This window comes from Xenopus laevis, chromosome 9_10S (assembly GCF_017654675.1).
Source record: "Xenopus laevis strain J_2021 chromosome 9_10S, Xenopus_laevis_v10.1, whole genome shotgun sequence".
Taxonomy (NCBI): domain Eukaryota; kingdom Metazoa; phylum Chordata; class Amphibia; order Anura; family Pipidae; genus Xenopus; species Xenopus laevis.
This window is the reverse complement of record NC_054388.1, coordinates 6,196,376-6,213,192: the sequence shown is the minus strand read 5'-3', so window position 1 is coordinate 6,213,192 and position 16,817 is coordinate 6,196,376.

The window sequence follows — 16,817 nt, the reverse complement described above, 5'->3', positions numbered from 1 at the left end:
TTCTATGTTCTCTGTATTCTGATTAGGGTTGCCAGGTGTAATTTTCAAAGTCAGATACAAAGCCCCAAAACTAGCCAAGAGGCACTTCAAAAGTAGCCCAAAAATAGCCCAATATGTGCAGTGAAAAAAAAGTCTTAAAAATAAAGGAATATATGTGAAAATACACCATTTTCAAATTGTTTCGTAAATTGTTCCATAAAGCAAAATGGGACAGATTTCTGGGGCCTAACTAAGGGGCCCAAGAGGTATAGGGGCCCCATGAGACCCTAATACATTTCAATAAATGTTGGTAAAACAGCTCAACCTCTAGACATTTTGGTGGCCAGCAGATTTTTGCCCCAAAATTGTCTGAAATTGAGGAAAGTCACCAGAAAACATGAGAATGCTGAAGAGGGACAGGAGACTGGGGTACAGTGCCCAAAATCTGGTAACTCCTGAATTCTACACAAGTCAGTCCCATTGCATGCTGGGTATTGTAGTCTTACATTCAACTTGGCATTTGGAAAATGGTTAAACAAAGACTACATTACCCAACATGCATTGGGAGACTCATGCTTGGCACAATAGGGCAAGAAAAGACTTTGGCTGGTTTTCAAATTTCAAACCAGCCAAAGGCCCAAAAAGTGTCCCAAATCCGTACCTTGGCTAGTTTGTACTTTCAAAATCAGCCTGGACTTTAAATTAGTTGCCCAATTTGGCTGGAAAACCGCCAACCTGGCAACAAATTCATCCCTCTTCTGTGTAAGCCATTAGCTTGCCTGCCTCTGTCCCACCATTCATTTGCTTATATTGTCTGTTTCTTGTGCTTTGCTATTAACCTGTTCTTTCCCCCTATTTTATCCTTTATTCTTGTCATTTTTTTCTTTGGCAGCAGCCCTGACACTTTCCCTCATGTCTGCGCCTTCCCATGCAACATTTTCCCCTCAGAGTTTATGTCCTTGAACAGCTGAGAAGGGATTGGTTAGGCTGGAGGGAGGTTCAAAGTTCACTGACTTGGCTAACCAATCCCTGCATGGCTCTACCGGGACTTACACTTGGAGGGAAAAAATGCATCATGGGAAGTCGCAGACATGAGAGAAAATGGTGCAGCTGCAGATTATGTGAGAGGACAAAGGTTGCTAAGAGATTTTTGTTAACACAAGATCAATATTAAAGAAGCACTTGAACCCAGGGCACATGTTATCTGCACTTTACCCAGAGCCAGTTGTGTAGTTAACATACAGTAGGCTCCAGTAGTACCTCAGGGAGGCCCAGGAAAAAGAGGGGCCTGGACTGGTAGTGGGGTCTGCTGTACAGCACCACTTTCTGTCTCCCATAGAACAAGCATGTAGGAGGAGTACACGCGTGTGGATTGTGTGTGGGATGGGGCAATTTGCTGCACAAGGGCTACAAGGCTTTGAAGTCTATTAATAAGATGCCCATTAGGAGTTAGTTAATAAGATTCCTGTATCTCTACCTCTAACCAACCGCACATAGAGAGTGGAAGACTGTACGAAGCCTTAGGGCAGAGACACATGCTGCAATTCGGGGGGTTTGGTCACCCGGCGACTAATCTCCCCTAACTGCATCCCCGCAGGCTAGAATGAAAATTGCCAGTAGGATGGCACTCGGAGCGCTTTGTTTTCCACAAAACGCTCCAAGTGCCATCCCGCCGGTGATTTTCATTTTAGCCTGTGGGGAGGCAGTTCGGGGAGATTAGTCGCCCCCAAGAAGAAGAGATTTGTCGCCGGGTGACTAATCTCCAGGAATTGCAGCGTGTGTCTCTGCCCGGACCATCCAGTTACAATCCGTCGTTAAAAGGGGGTTATTCATCTTTAAATTAACTTTTAATATGACGTAGACACTGATATCCTAGAGACAATTTGCCTTTGGTTTTCATTTTTTATTAATTGTGGTTATTTAGCTTTTTATTCAGCAGCTCTCCTGTTTGCAATTTCAGCAGTCTGGTTGCTCGGGTGCAAATTACCCTAGCAACCATGCTAAAGGGGATCAATGAAACCACAGCCGCTTTAGGGGTGGCTCATAAATGCCTGGGCACCCGAGGTCCAGGGCCTAGGGAAGTAGCAGACCTAAGGCTATGCATGAAAAAGCCATGGTGGCCTAGGGCTGGTAAGAAAATCCAGCACTTTAGGTGTAGCATTTCTATCTTAATTCTTTGTTGATCTTTCTCCATATATATTCATATATAGTATGAATATATATGGAGTTATATCACTTTATATAGTCTCCACATTTTGTGTCACAGTTAGGGATGTAGCGAACCGCCAAGTATGTGTTCGCGAACGCCGTTCGCGAACACCGGCAAAAAATGCGAACAGTTCGCGAACTGTTCGCGAACTTCGAACATCCGAAAATCGTTCGATTCGAACGATCGAAGGATTTTAATCGTTCGATCGAACGATTTTCGTTCGAATCGAACGACAATCGTTCGATTTTAGCGATCGAATGGTCGAATGGTCGAACGATTTTGACGCGAACGCCTATTGGCCAACGTCGCGCGACGTTCGCGAACTTGCGGCGGACGCGAACAGTCGAAGTTCGCGCGAACTAGTTCGCCGGCGAACAGTTCGCTACATCCCTAGTCACAGTTCTGTTATTTATGGGGGCCCAGATTTTTAAACCGATGACCAGTAAATACTGTCTCCTTTTTTGTGGTTTTTGAGTTATTTAGCTTTTTTTTCAGCAGCTCTCCAGTTTGTAATTTCAGCCATCTGGTTGCTAGGGTCTAAATTCCCCTAGCAACCATGCACTGATTTGAATAAGAGACTGCAATACGAATAGGAGAGGCCTGGATAGAAACAGGAGTAATAAAAAGTAGCAATAATAATACATTTGTAGCCTTACAGAGAATTTGTTTTTTTAGATGGGGTCAGTGACGCCCATTTGAAAGAGTCTGAAGGAAAAGGCAAATAAAGGCAAACCACTCCTTTATGGCAGAGACACACAATCAGATTCGGGGGAGATTAGTGGCTCTGCGATAAACCTCCACTTCTTTGGGGTGACTAATCTCCCTGAACTGCCTTCCCCTGCCCTCCAGGCGGCTAGAATGTAAATCGCCGGCGGAACGGCACTCGGAGTGCTTCGTTTTCCGAAGTCGCCCAAAGTTGCCTTACGAGGAAACTTCAGGCGACTTCGGAAAACGAAGTGCTCAGAGTGCCTGAACTGCCTTCCTGCCGGGTTGGATTTTAAATCGCCGGCAGGAAGGCTGTTTGGGGAGATTAGTCGCCCCGAAGAAGACGAGATTTGTCGCTGGGCGACTAATCTCCCCGAATCTGACCGCCTGTCTCTGCCCTTAAAGTGTTAATGCTGTAGAGAGCACATTCATAAAGGTAGGTACCTTGCACAAGGATAGTTGCCAAAAGCTGCCAATCAGGTCTTTGCTTTCTTTATCTAAACTTAATTGCTGATTGGTTGCTATTGATTGCTGCACTTGTGCAATTTCGTAGCTATGTTCCTGAATCAGCCCCGGGTGAGCCAGAAAATTCCACCCATAGAGATGATTACAATCAGCAGCACTGTGTACAGATAATAATACAGATGGGAGACAAGCTACGGAACCTGGGGTTGTTAGGCAGCAGAAAAACTAACCCTTTGAATGCAGGAAAAAAACAAAATCTAGAGTCTGAAAAAGCAGGTATGGTCCCCTTGGAAAGAAGAAAACTGCATGAATAAACAATTATATCTCAAGTGTCTACTACAGTAGTGCCACATCTTAAATTAACTTAAAGTATGATGATATTTCGAGACGATTTGCATTTGGTTTTCATTTTTTTTATTTGTGGTTTTTGCTTTATTTAGATTTTTATTCAGCAGCTCTCCAGTTTGTAATGTCAGCAATATGGTTTTCATTACCCTATGCATTGATTTGAATAAAATACTGGAATATGAATAGGAGAGGCCTGAACAGAAAATAAGTAATAAAAAAGTAGCGATAAAAATACATGTGTAGCCTAACTGAGCTTTTGTTTTTAGATGGGGTCAGTGACCCCCTATAGAAAGCTGGACAGTGTTAAAAAAAAAAAAGCACCAAATGATTAAAAAATTATAAAAAAAAATCAAGACTAATTGATAAGTTGACTAGAACTAGCCATTCTATAACAAAACACCTTTAAGTTAAAGTTAACTTAAAGGTGAATCACCCCTATAATTATCGAACACAGTCCTTGTGTGTTATAATACATGTTTAATGTGGCCACAATATCCAGGGGCAGCTGGTGCCGCCATACTAAGGCAATATATACTGTACAGGTATGGGACCTGTTATCCAGAATGCTCGGGACCTGGGGTATTCCGGATAAAGGATCTTTCTGTAATTTGGATCTTCATACCTTACGTCTACTAGAAAATTATGTAAACATTTAAATAAACCCAATAGGCTGGTTTTGCTTCCAATAAGGATTAATTATATCTTAGTTGGGATCAAGTACAAACTGCTGTTTTAATATTACAGAAAAAAAGGAAATTATTTTTTCAAAGTGGATTTGATTATAATACACAAAAGCCATGATTTAAATAGCTTGTAAATGATATCCTTATAAACGGTGAGTTCTTATGTCATTTCTGTCACATGAGTCACTGAAACTTGTGTATTATATAGTGAATAACGTACCCCCAGTTGCAAAATATAAGGATATCAGAAGTTACCTCAGAGTTCCATGACCTGTATTAAAGCACTCCGCCTTAGGCCCTGTGTTTTTATATGATCATGAAACTCCTCGGTGACTTATAATATCTTTATAATTTATAATTTACAAGAGTGTGTACTTTATTCACTATATAATGTAGTCTATCTGAGTCAGTAATTCCAAACTTTCACAAGTTTCAGAATAACAGATCCCATACCTGTACTTACAGCTGCCTCTTATCTGTACTCAGTCGATCACCCAGTAATAGAGGGCTAAAATTTATAAACCAAATATTTACTTGTTTCACCCCATGAGGTCCTATTGCATGTGTGATGTTCACCTTCCACTTCTAACCATTCTCTTACACACTTTTTCCCTGTCTCATGCAGTGTGGCCAGGCTGTGGTTCAGGTGTTTCTGGATGAAAAGAATGAAGTTACAAGCACAAGGCTTCAGCTGCCTGACACATAGACCCTGCAATGTTATCAGACGAGGTGGCAGAGAATCGGCACATTCTGTTATCCATGGATGTTCAAACACTGGTAGGAGGGCTTTGGACCTTTGCTTGTAGGTTAAAACACCCTCCAGACTGGATCTACTACCAGTAGATTAAGCCTCTCCAGACGAATTGTCCTTTCTGTTCATGGATGAGGCTCTCAAAAAGCGAGCCAATCAAAAAGCTGGACGCACTGGTGAGCAAACCAAGAGAGGCAACGATATTCATTTCATGATGCACCCCCCCCCCCATTCCCCAGGGCTTAGAGAAGATGCTCCGTTGGATGCACAGGGTAAGTGCTCTGTATTGTACATACCTATTTTAAGTGCACACACAATTGTGACAGTGAGTGGCACATAATTATGGTGATTTTGCCAGAGCAGCAGTTTTCTTTTTTAAAGTTACAGCATTAAAATGCCCAAGTTCACCTTGGCTCCTCATGTGTTGGAATTTGAGTTTCAGCCACATCTTGGGACCTCCTTTACAGGAGCACTGAACATGGCTATGCTTTTTGCTGCACTACAAATCCCTGGATACTTCTACATAGCAAGGTTAAAAGAGAAGAAAAAACAATTTACATTAGGGGTGCCAAAAGTTAGGCACCCAAGTGATTATATTTACTTATTTGAAACTCTGGGCTGGTGCTCTTATCAGCAAAAATCTGCACCGGCCTGGGGTTCTTCCAGCGAGCACCACGGAGCGATCCTCTTCCTTCTTCTTCAGTTTCAAATTTCCCGGGGCAGATGCATGCGCAGGAGAACGAAATAGACGGCTTTTTCGTTAAAGTTCGACTTTTCACTGTACTGCACATGTGCAGCCGCAAGAAAATAGAGGAAGCAGGAAGAGGATCACTCTGGGGTGCTCTATGGAAGAACCCCAGGCTGGTGCAGTCTTCTGCTTATAGGAACACCGGCCCGAGGGGTCAGGTAAGTAAATATAATCACTTGGGGATCCCTAACTTTTGGCAGCCCCAAGTGTAATTTGCCTTTCGTTCTCCTTTAAGGCATGCTGGGAACTGTAGTCCAGCAACATTACGGTTGTATTATTAAAGCAGTATTTTCCCCAGTTCTTCCAGAGACCGCTATTAAAATGCAAAATTATCTTGTAACCTGATCTGTGTGAATCTGACTCCGTCATTTGTTCCTGCAATTGAAGTTTGAAGCATTAAGCAGTTTTTTCCAGCATTTAACAGGTGTCTCCTTTACCATATGCTTGAATACTGTGTAATATCCTGAAGCCGAAATGACATCATAATAATCTCTGTCTGTAAGCCTGACATAGTCAATTGGTGAAATCTCTTACACATATAAAGAATCTGTAGCATGGCTACATTGGTAAATTGTTTTCCATGTGTAATTAAATCTTATATCAGCTACTACAATGAACTAAGGGGCGATGTGGGGTAGCTTATGGCTGGGGTTAGTGTCCCTTTAAGAGCATTTAAAGGAGAATTAAACCCTAAAATTTTATGTGGCTAAAAATGCCATAGTTTATATACTGAATTTATTGCACCAGCCTGAAGTTTCAGATTGTCTATAGCAGCAATGATCCAGGACTTCAAACTTGTCACAGGGGGTCACCATCTTGGAAAGTGTCTGTGACACTCACATGCTCAGTGGGCTCTGATTGGCTGTTGAGAAGCTAAGCTTAGGGCTCGTCACTAATTATCCAGCAGAAAATGGGCTTCCCTGGCTGTAATATAAGCGGATGCTACAGGTTTGCTGATTATTAAATTCTGATGCTAATTGCACTGATTTCTGTGCTGCCATGTAGTAATTATCTGTAATAATTACTAATCAGCCTTATATTGTTACATTTCTATTCTATGTATACTGTATATTGTGAGTGGGTCCCTAAACTCAGTAAGTGACAACAGCACAGAGCATGTGCAGTGAATCAGCAGAAAAGAAGATGGGGAGCTACTGGGGCATCTTTGGAGACACAGATCTTTACTGCTAAAGGGCTGTGGTTGCCTTGGGCTGGTACAGAAGCACAAAACATCTTGTACAACATTTCTAGCTACTTCTTTAGTTAGGCTTTAGTTCTCCTTTAAGGACCCTGATGCCTATGGTAAGGAGTCAACAAACCTGCATTTTCCATATGTATGTATATTAATGTATGGAAGTTACAGAAGGATCGGTCGTTTAATAAGGTGGGCAGAGTTTTGGGCAGATCATGGAAATTTTAGACTAACTCATTTGCCCACAGATGTTGCACTAAAGATGTTGTGTTTTGAAATGAAACTATAACCTCGTTGTGTATGAGACCCATAGCAGCACATTTTAAACCTCTTTGCATTAACCTTGCTAATTGTGACCGTACACTGTCTGCCCCTTAAGACACCTCTTGGCAACATCAGTTTGACATGCACGAGTGGCTGATCTAAGGACTGATCTGAGTTCCACATTTTTAATGTAAAATATGCATAAAAAAAGCTGTGTGGGTATGGGCTAGAGAGACAGAGAGTTGGCTATGATTCATTCCTTGGCATAGCAGGAGCTTGTGTTTTATAGACTACTGGGGGATTCAGTGGCAGACATAGCAGCTGTCCGTTCATCATTAAACATCTCCGGGTCTTATGGCCCCAGACTTTCTGACTGTGTTTTAATAAGACTTGGCTCGGTTTTGTGTCCCTGACCCAATTATAAGCCAGTGACAAATTTTGATTGAATACAAAGTTTGCAGGTAGCACAGTCCATCACGTGTTTGGACTGCTTGCCCACAGCAATTAAGCCGGTTAATTTCATGCATTGTCATAAAATGATTTCAATCCTAGATTAATGGGATTTAATTGGTACAGGGTGCTACAGGACTATATTGGTATTGAAGATTAAAGTCCAGTTTTTCCTTTAAAAATTCATACTTCAAATCATCTCTGTTGTTAAAAAACTTCTGCTATTATGCCGTAATGCAATTGGTCCCTAGTTATCCAGCGTTAGAGGCTCGTCTGTGTGCACAAAGGCTGATCAGATTGAAATACCATACCTGAGTAAACTGCTCTAAAAACTCTCTCTGTTTGTTTAGGATAGCAGCTGCCATATTAGCTTGGTGTTAATAGCAAATAGTTAGGAGTGCTCTACCCTCTTGTATTCACCTGTGCAGGTCCAGGTGCTAAACCAGAAGACCCTTGCCTGCAAGCTGGGTCAACTTTTACATCCAATGAAAAAATCCAGTAGCACACTGGTAATGTTGCAAAAATCTTCAGTGATTTATTAGCCCATATACAAACACACAAAAGCACTGAAGATTTTTGCTACTGGATTTTTTCATTGGATATTAGCTTGGTGTGACATCACTTCCCGTCTGAGTCTCTCCCTGCTCATTCATAGTTCTGGGCTCAGATTACAGAAGGAAGGGGGAAAAAGGGAGGGGGGAGAGAGAGAGGAGCAAACTGAGCATGCTCAAGCCCAAGCCCTGGAGGTTTATTCTGAAAACAGGAAGTCTGATACAGAAGCCCATGAGTACACAATAGAAGGAAAAGAAATGTGGTGTTTGTTTTGACAGAGGACTCAGAGCAGCATTACTTTGAGAGTTTACTGGTGTATTTATAAGGACCTTTCTGATAAAGCTTACTTAGTTTTAACTTTTCCTTCTCCTTTAAAGGGCACATATACATTCCCTAAAACTGATTCTTTTGCACCTCCTAGTGCTCAAATATGAATGGCAAAGCATTCTACAATCAGAATCACCTCTGCTAGCACTATGGCTGTGATTTTAGGGGTATCAAACATACTGAAAGAAAATTGCCATTTTTGTTTTGGTTGCCAGCATGGCTACAAGTAGGGCTCTTGGTCTGGAGGACTTCATCTCTTATCATTCCTTAACCCTTGATAATATGCTGAAACTCTTGGGAGCTGTAGTCTGGGTGAAGCAACATGGTTATGGAATGTATACACCCGTTTACTACAGAAGTTTTAGTCCAGGAACCTAAATATCCTTTATATAGGGGATCTATACACGGCTGATCAACCAGTTACACCACTGGTTGAGAGCAAAGAAATCTTTAGAGGGGCCCGACGCACTCTCAACCCCATCCTTCTGTCCACTTCCATCCCACCCATGTTCAGCCTCCACCCACTCGCTGCCTGACTCTGCCCACTCCCGCCCGACTTGCGACCCCCTTCCTCGCCACAGGTAAGAGATCGGCTGGGGTGGAGGTTTTTTTTTTTAATAGCTGTAGAGGAAGCAGACACCAGAGTCTGGGCCCCCTGCAAACTGCGGGGTCTGATTTCTCTATAGTTACGCCACTGTGATCAACCAATGATTACTCGTCTGTTGCTGGACTACAAATCTCAGCATACATTAATCTATGACCAAGGGTAAAAACTTGCTGGGAGCTATAGTCCAGCAACATTGGAATGTTAAAGCAACATGGGTCAATAATTGTAAATTCTGCTTTCCGTGTAAGTGCTTAAATCAGTCCATATAGCTATTAAACAGATATGAGAGCTAAAGCAATTATCCAAAAAAAATCCTTTTTTTTTTTCCTTAAAAAAAAATCTAAAATTCTAAAAAAGTGTAGTACAGGATCCATTATTCAGAAACCCATTATCCATAAAGCTCTGGATTACAGGGAGGCCGTCTCCCATAGATAGCATTTTAAAAAAAAAAAAACATTTTTAAAAATGATCTGATTTTTCTCTGTAATAATAAAACAGTACCTTGTACTTGATCCCAAATAAAAAGAATAGTACTGGGTTTATTTAATGTTTCAATAATTTTATAGTAGACTTAAAGTATGGAGATGCAAATTATTATATTATATCCCGTATCCGGAAAACAAAAAAAAAAAAAAAGCAGGTCCAGAGCATTCTGCATAACAACCTGTACAACAAACAGATTTTGCCTTTGTTCTAATAAACTATAGCAACCAAGCAGCATGTCGTATGTACTGACAGTAACTGTTTATTGGGCCTGTGTAGGCTGATTGGGTTTCTGTTTACTTGAAATACCAGGGCCCATTTTGAATCTCCGATCAGACCTCCTACTCTTGCAAGTTTTGGGAAATTGAAGGCTCTTGTACATTGTGGGAAACTTCATGATTTGCTCTTGTACATTAAAGGACACTTTTGGCCCTGCATTTGGAACATTTTGGAACATTATGGTGCATGTTGGAACACTGCAGGCTCTTCCCTTTTGTCCCTTGTCCATTTTTTAGACACTAGGGGTTCTGCTGTTGTCCATTATGGGGCACTGCTGGTTGGGCACTTGAAGGGATAGAATATTTGGTCAGGCAGCAATATACACCACAAAAATGATACACAAGATTCTAAACCCACATATTCTCTGGGAAAGATGTGATAACTAATTATATGACAATGTCAATTCACTGAAGTAGATCTTAGTGGCAGGTAGAATACTGGGACTCATTTATCAACACTGGGCAAATTTGCCCACGGGCAGTTACTTATAGCAACCAATCAGTTATTCGTTTTTTAAAGCCAGCTGCAAGTACAACAATGAATGCAGGAATTTGATTGGTTGCTATGGGTTACTGCCCATGTGCAAATTTGCCCAGTGTTGATAAATGACCCTCACTGTGTGTGTGAGGATATTGTATTTTGTAAATAAATATAAAAGCAAATTTTCACAACACAATTTATTGCTCCTGTTGTTGGAGAGAAGATCTGAACAGATCTTGCTTCCTGTGATCCATTTATTTAAATAGACTCTCATTCAACAAACCCCTTACCCTCCCCTCAGTTCCCAGCAGCACCTATAGAACAGTACATAATTTTAATCATAACACTAAAGGCGCTAGTGGATTGATTTCCCATGGATTCAATTCTTTGCGTAGTCAAAAAAATATTTGGCCCTGATGGAACTCGCACGCTATGTGTCCGAGAATCCGAGAAAGTGGTCCCTACCACTGAGAAGTATAAACTTCCAATAAGTGGTGCCTTGGTCGATTTCAGCTCCATCTGAGAGCTGGACATCTTGGCTCTGCTTTTCATCCTTGAGTACATCACACCAAAGACAATAGTGGCGATGACCAGGACTATGCCCAAAGTCAGAAGAATCCATTATCCAACAGCTGCTTGGTTATTGCTGACTGCCATTCCCAAGAAGTCCCAGTTAGACTCTCCAGTTGGTGGAAGAGGATCAACAGCTTGCACTAAAGAAAAAACAATAATGGTTTTAGGCACAAATTAACTGTAAACTAACAAGGTTGCTAATGCTATACATGTCTGTGCTTCATTTAGTCACCCATGTGCTGGGCCAGATTAGGTTGATCTGATTGTTTGGCCAGAGGCTAACAATCGAATTGTTACTATATCTATATATTCTCCGTTTCCTTTGATTATTGCCAAAAGAGAACTAGGTAGAAGTTTTACAACTATTTCTTTAAAATATAGCCCTGTTGATAAGGGAAAGTACATATATACCTGGGGTCCAGTTGTATTCTGGCCATCCCAAGGCTTCGCCATTCTTCATATTCTCCTTGATAAGCCAATCAGTCAGGGGTTGGAAGTATTTGAGAAGGGCATGAGCAAACATGTTCCTCTGCCCAGTAATAAGTTGCATAGCTTCTGGCCATGGCATCTCTGTACAAAAAGACAAATTGGTATTGAGTTTGGATAATCCCTCTGACGCCATATACACAAGGAAACCGATATTTAAGGAGACATACAGACACCCGTTTCAGTAGAAGAAATGAAGTGACCATACAAAGGCCAGCATCTGCATGGGTATTGGCTAAATATTTACTGGTCAGGTTTGAAGAGCCCATGAGACAAGGATAGCAAAGGGTCAATGAGGCAGTCCTCTTCCAAAGAGCCTTGAGAGCCAGTTATGATCCTATAGTTAGCCACAACTACTGGATCACCCCTATTTGGCCCACCATATGTGTGTGGGGTTGTGTATGGCCAGCTTAAGCCTGCAGATCTAGAAGTTTCTAGCTCTGAACACCACACAAGATCCCCATGCAAAGTTACACATAGTTCACAATACTCTTAAGGTGGCCATACACGGATAGATCCGCTCGTTTGGCGATGTCGCCAAACGAGCGGATCTCCCTCCGATATGCCCACCTTGAGGTGGGCAATATCGGGCTGATCCGATCGTGGGCCCTAGGGCCCAACGATCGGATCCTAGCGTTCGCCAAACGGGCGGTCGGATCGCGGGACCGCATCAACGAACAGATGCGGCCGCGATCCGACGGGATTTTTAACCCCATCCGATCGAGATCTGGCCGACTTTCGGCCAGATCTCGATCGGGGAAGCCCGTCGGGGGCCCCCATACACGGGCCAATAAGCTGCCGACTTGGTCTGTCGGCAGCTTTTATCGGCCCGTGTATGGCCACCTTTACCCAAGCAGTTGTCCAGCCTTTGTGGATCGGTAGATGTCACACTTGTGCAGAGGTCCTTGCTGATTTGCTGCTTTACAAAGAGCTTCATTAAACTGGAACTGAATGACGAAACTGATGAAGTACCTTTGGAGGAGTCTGATTGGCTACTGTATATCACAGTGTAGGCACTTTCAAAGGGTTCTGGCTCATGGAGATACTTGTCATTCCTACATCAGGTTCCACACTCTTGTGTATAGTGTGTATCAATTTGCTGAGCTTCCCTGGATTTGTTGTAGATGATGTCTTTTAGAAAACTGCTGTTAGGTCTTTCTCCCACCCACACTCTTTCTTATCTTCCAGAAAATTTTAGCGATAATCCCCTTACATGAATTCGGCAGAGGAAAGGGTCTTGGGGTCAATGAGGTGTGATCTAGCATCTTTTGCAGAAGGGACTATCTGGTCAGTTTCCACAGCTATTCTTACCTTGATAGTAGCAAGATGCAAGGCTTCAAACTAATGCTTGTCAAGTTTGAAAAAATTAACCACATATTTGCATAGATGAAGAGCTTGCAATCACCCTGTTGAGGTAGGAGTAAGCTGTCAAGCTGTTTTCATACATGATGTAGGGTACACTGGCTGAAATGTGGAATTTCGCACCTGGATCAAAATCATTTTCGGTCCTTGGTACTGGAGGAACTAGGCCCTGATACTTTAGTCTGTAAAGAAAAAATACTTGTTAGCTGAAGGATTTCAGAAACGCATATTTTTCCTGATGTCTACAGCGATTTCTTAATGAAGGTGGGGGTCATCGGGCCCTGCCTCCAATATTTTTTTTAGAGATCAGTAGCCAGTTCTGCACATTCTCCTTCCCTATCTTCTTGTTTGCATTTTACATAAAGGCTTGCATTTAATATAAAATAAAATAAGGGCACACACTCTTATTCTATCTATAAAAATTAATTTTTTTTCATGCACCATTGTAATATTACCTTCTGCTGGGTTCATCTATCACACACAGTGTTCCTGCCATGTTTCTCTCAGATATTTCTACTGTCCATCCAGTTTCTTGCAGGTATCGTGTCTAGAGACTTGCCTAATGGCTCCTTCTCATCATTTCTTTTTACAATTATCTTTTTTCCTTTCTAATCCTTTTATCAACCCCCATTATTTCCACATCTCAACACCATTTCCTCTGGAGACACATCTGAGGTTTCGGTACAGCTTTTGATGTGAACATAAAAGAAGCAGATCTCACCTGCTATTACTGTGCTTGTTCTATCAAACAAATGTGTGGCGTAAGAGACAGACCGAGAAAGAACTCATTTCTCTATTTCATTTTTAACTTTTATGCATAGGCCCGTGAATGTCATTTTAAAGAGAAAATCTGCTGCCCTTTTTGACATGAGCTCATTCAGTTGGGTTTATGTAGAAGAGCTGCATAAACACTATCTGAACTTTCAGATATAAATATCATTTTTTTTTTTACACAATCATACCTGATTCCACAGATTGAAGGAAACCATGAAAACCCCAACAAGCTATTTCCCAAGATCCCTTATGTTGAGAGAGTAATGCAACACCTTCTCTCAACTTTTTTCATTGTAAAGTGATGAATTCTGGAACTTGAAGTCTCTCTACTTAAAGGGGAACTATTGTGAAACTGAAAATTTAATATAAGCTTCAGCACACTAAACTAAGACGTTTTCGAAATATAATCAGTTAAAATAATAAAAAAATTTTTGTACCATTTCTGAAATGTTCAAGTTCATCCTCACTATTCCTCTCTCAGAATCTTTCTCTGTATTCATTGGCAGTTAGATCCAATATATTGTATAGAGGGGCTCCTTTTGCCTACAAGATGCATTAGAGCTCACTTTATTAAAATCACCAGACATCATGTCTCTCTACATGCAGGATTTGTGCAAAAGGCAGTTATTTTGTTAGATTTTGTTTGTACTGGAATCAGTTATTTGAATGAGATCTAATTCATCTGCTAGGAAAGGAGCCCCCCCGCCCCTATAAAAAATATTAGATCTAACTGCTATATCTGACACCCAACTGCAGGAAGAAGAATGAAGAGAAACAGATACTGAAAGAGGGATAGTGAAGATAAACTTAACTATTTCAGAAACAATGCAGCATTTTTAATTAACTCTACGTGGGTAGTGAACTGGCAGACACACTTGGGGTCATTTATCAACCCTGGGCAAATTTGCCCATGGCAACTAATCAAATTGCTGCATTCATTGCTATACTTCCAGTTGGCTTTAAAAAGCAAATCACTGACTCAATGTTACTGAAGAAGTCAAAGTGGGACCTGTACAGTGGCAGAACTACCGGGGGAGCAGGGGCGCGCACAGGGCCCCCCGGCAGCCCACGCAACACTAAAATGCAGGCCGAAAATTGCGTACAGAGGGGGGAGGGGGCCAGGATGCGCGTCATGCACCAGGGCCCGCCCCCCTCTAGTTATGTTACTGGACCTGGATTTTATTATTAAGTGTTGATGTTATACCTACCAGGGAGCTGTTATCTGGTTAATCAGTGCATACATTTATATCAGATTATATGTGGCATCTAACCTGAGGTTCCACCACTGTTGATTGTATTGAATGAATGGATGAATCTGGTGTTCTGCCATCAAAGACCCTCCAGCGCCACTGATCCATCAGGAAACCAAATGGAAGGAAGGCGATTTTATCCAGCGTAATACTCATTAGATAATTAACATCACTCTCTGGATGGAGATAAAAGAGGTTGTTATTGGAGCAGATAAGTGGTTTTGCTAATTGTCTCTTGTTTCCTGTTTTCTTGTTTCCTTCTAAGCCTTATTTTCTACTTTTGGTTGATTCATGTCAATTACAGGCATTTATTGGTTCTTGAATTGCAAATGTTTATTGTATTAAATTCAGAAAGTAAAGACTCTAACTTATGCTGTAAGTGTAACCTTTCCTAATACCCACTTCCTCTGAATCCAGCTAAGTATCACACGTCTTTATATATGGGCCAAGAGTAAACAGATTTCAAATTTATTAAACCAACCTTTCCTTTCATACAGAGCACAGGATACACAGTAGATAACAGATAAGTACTACTATAGTTTATATAAACAAACTGCTGTGTAGCCATGGGGGCAGCCATTCAAGCACAGGATACACAGTAGATAACAGATAAGTACTACTATAGTTTATATAAACAAGCTGCTGTGTAGCTATGGGGGCAGCCATTCAAGCACAGGATACACAGTAGATAACAGATAAGTACTACTATAGTTTATATAAACACGCTGTTGTGTAGCCATGGGGGCAGCCATTCAAGCACAGGATACACAGTAGATAACAGATAAGTACTACTATAGTTTATATAAACAAACTGCTGTGTAGCCATGGGGGCAGCCATTCAAGCACAGGATACACAGTAGATAACAGATAAGTACTACTATAGTTTATATAAACAAGCTGCTGTGTAGCTATGGGGGCAGCCATTCAAGCACAGGATACACAGTAGATAACAGATAAGTACTACTATAGTTTATATAAACAAGCTGTTGTGTAGCCATGGGGGCAGCCATTCAAGCACAGGATACACAGTAGATAACAGATAAGTACTACTATAGTTTATATAAACAAGCTGCTGTGTAGCCATGGGGGCAGCCATTCAAGCACAGGACACACAGTAGATAACAGATAAATACTACTATAGTTTATATAAACAAGCTGCTGTGTAGCCATGGGGGCAGCCATTCAAGCACAAGATACACAGTAGATAACAGATAAGTTCTGAAGAATGCCATTATATACTATAGAGATTACATGTTATCTGCTGTGTATCCTGTGCCTTTTCTCCTTTTTCAGCTTTGAATGGCTGCCCCCATGGCTACACAGCGGCATATTTGTATAAACTATTTTACAGTTTCTGAAGCAAACGCTCCAGTTTTACCAGTGCAGCACGACAGTACCTTATTTTATCATTCCTTTAATACACTTTAATTTTTTGGCGTTACTATTCCTTTAAGCCACCTTATTCCCAAGGGTAAAGAATATGGTTAGCGTTTTCCCCACAAAGATTCTACATCAAAACACTGTAAAACCTCCTTATGCCTTTCAACTTTGGACCAAAATCCTGGGGGGGCTACCAGTACTGTTGTTTTCTTTCTATAAAATAGTCATTTCCTGCAATGCCTGTGTTAATTGCTTAAGTGCTTTCCATCTTGTTCCATCTAACAGGCCAATTATTCATTTTACTTCATGATCGGGGCTGGATCATAATAAAATGATGTAATTCAAATAAATTAATGGAGCAGCCTGGAGGCCATATAAATATCTGGAATTTCACAATGGATACAAATAGATCTGCACAGTTAGACTGACCTTTTTCACACATATGCATAATGTTACAGTTTGCCTTTGCG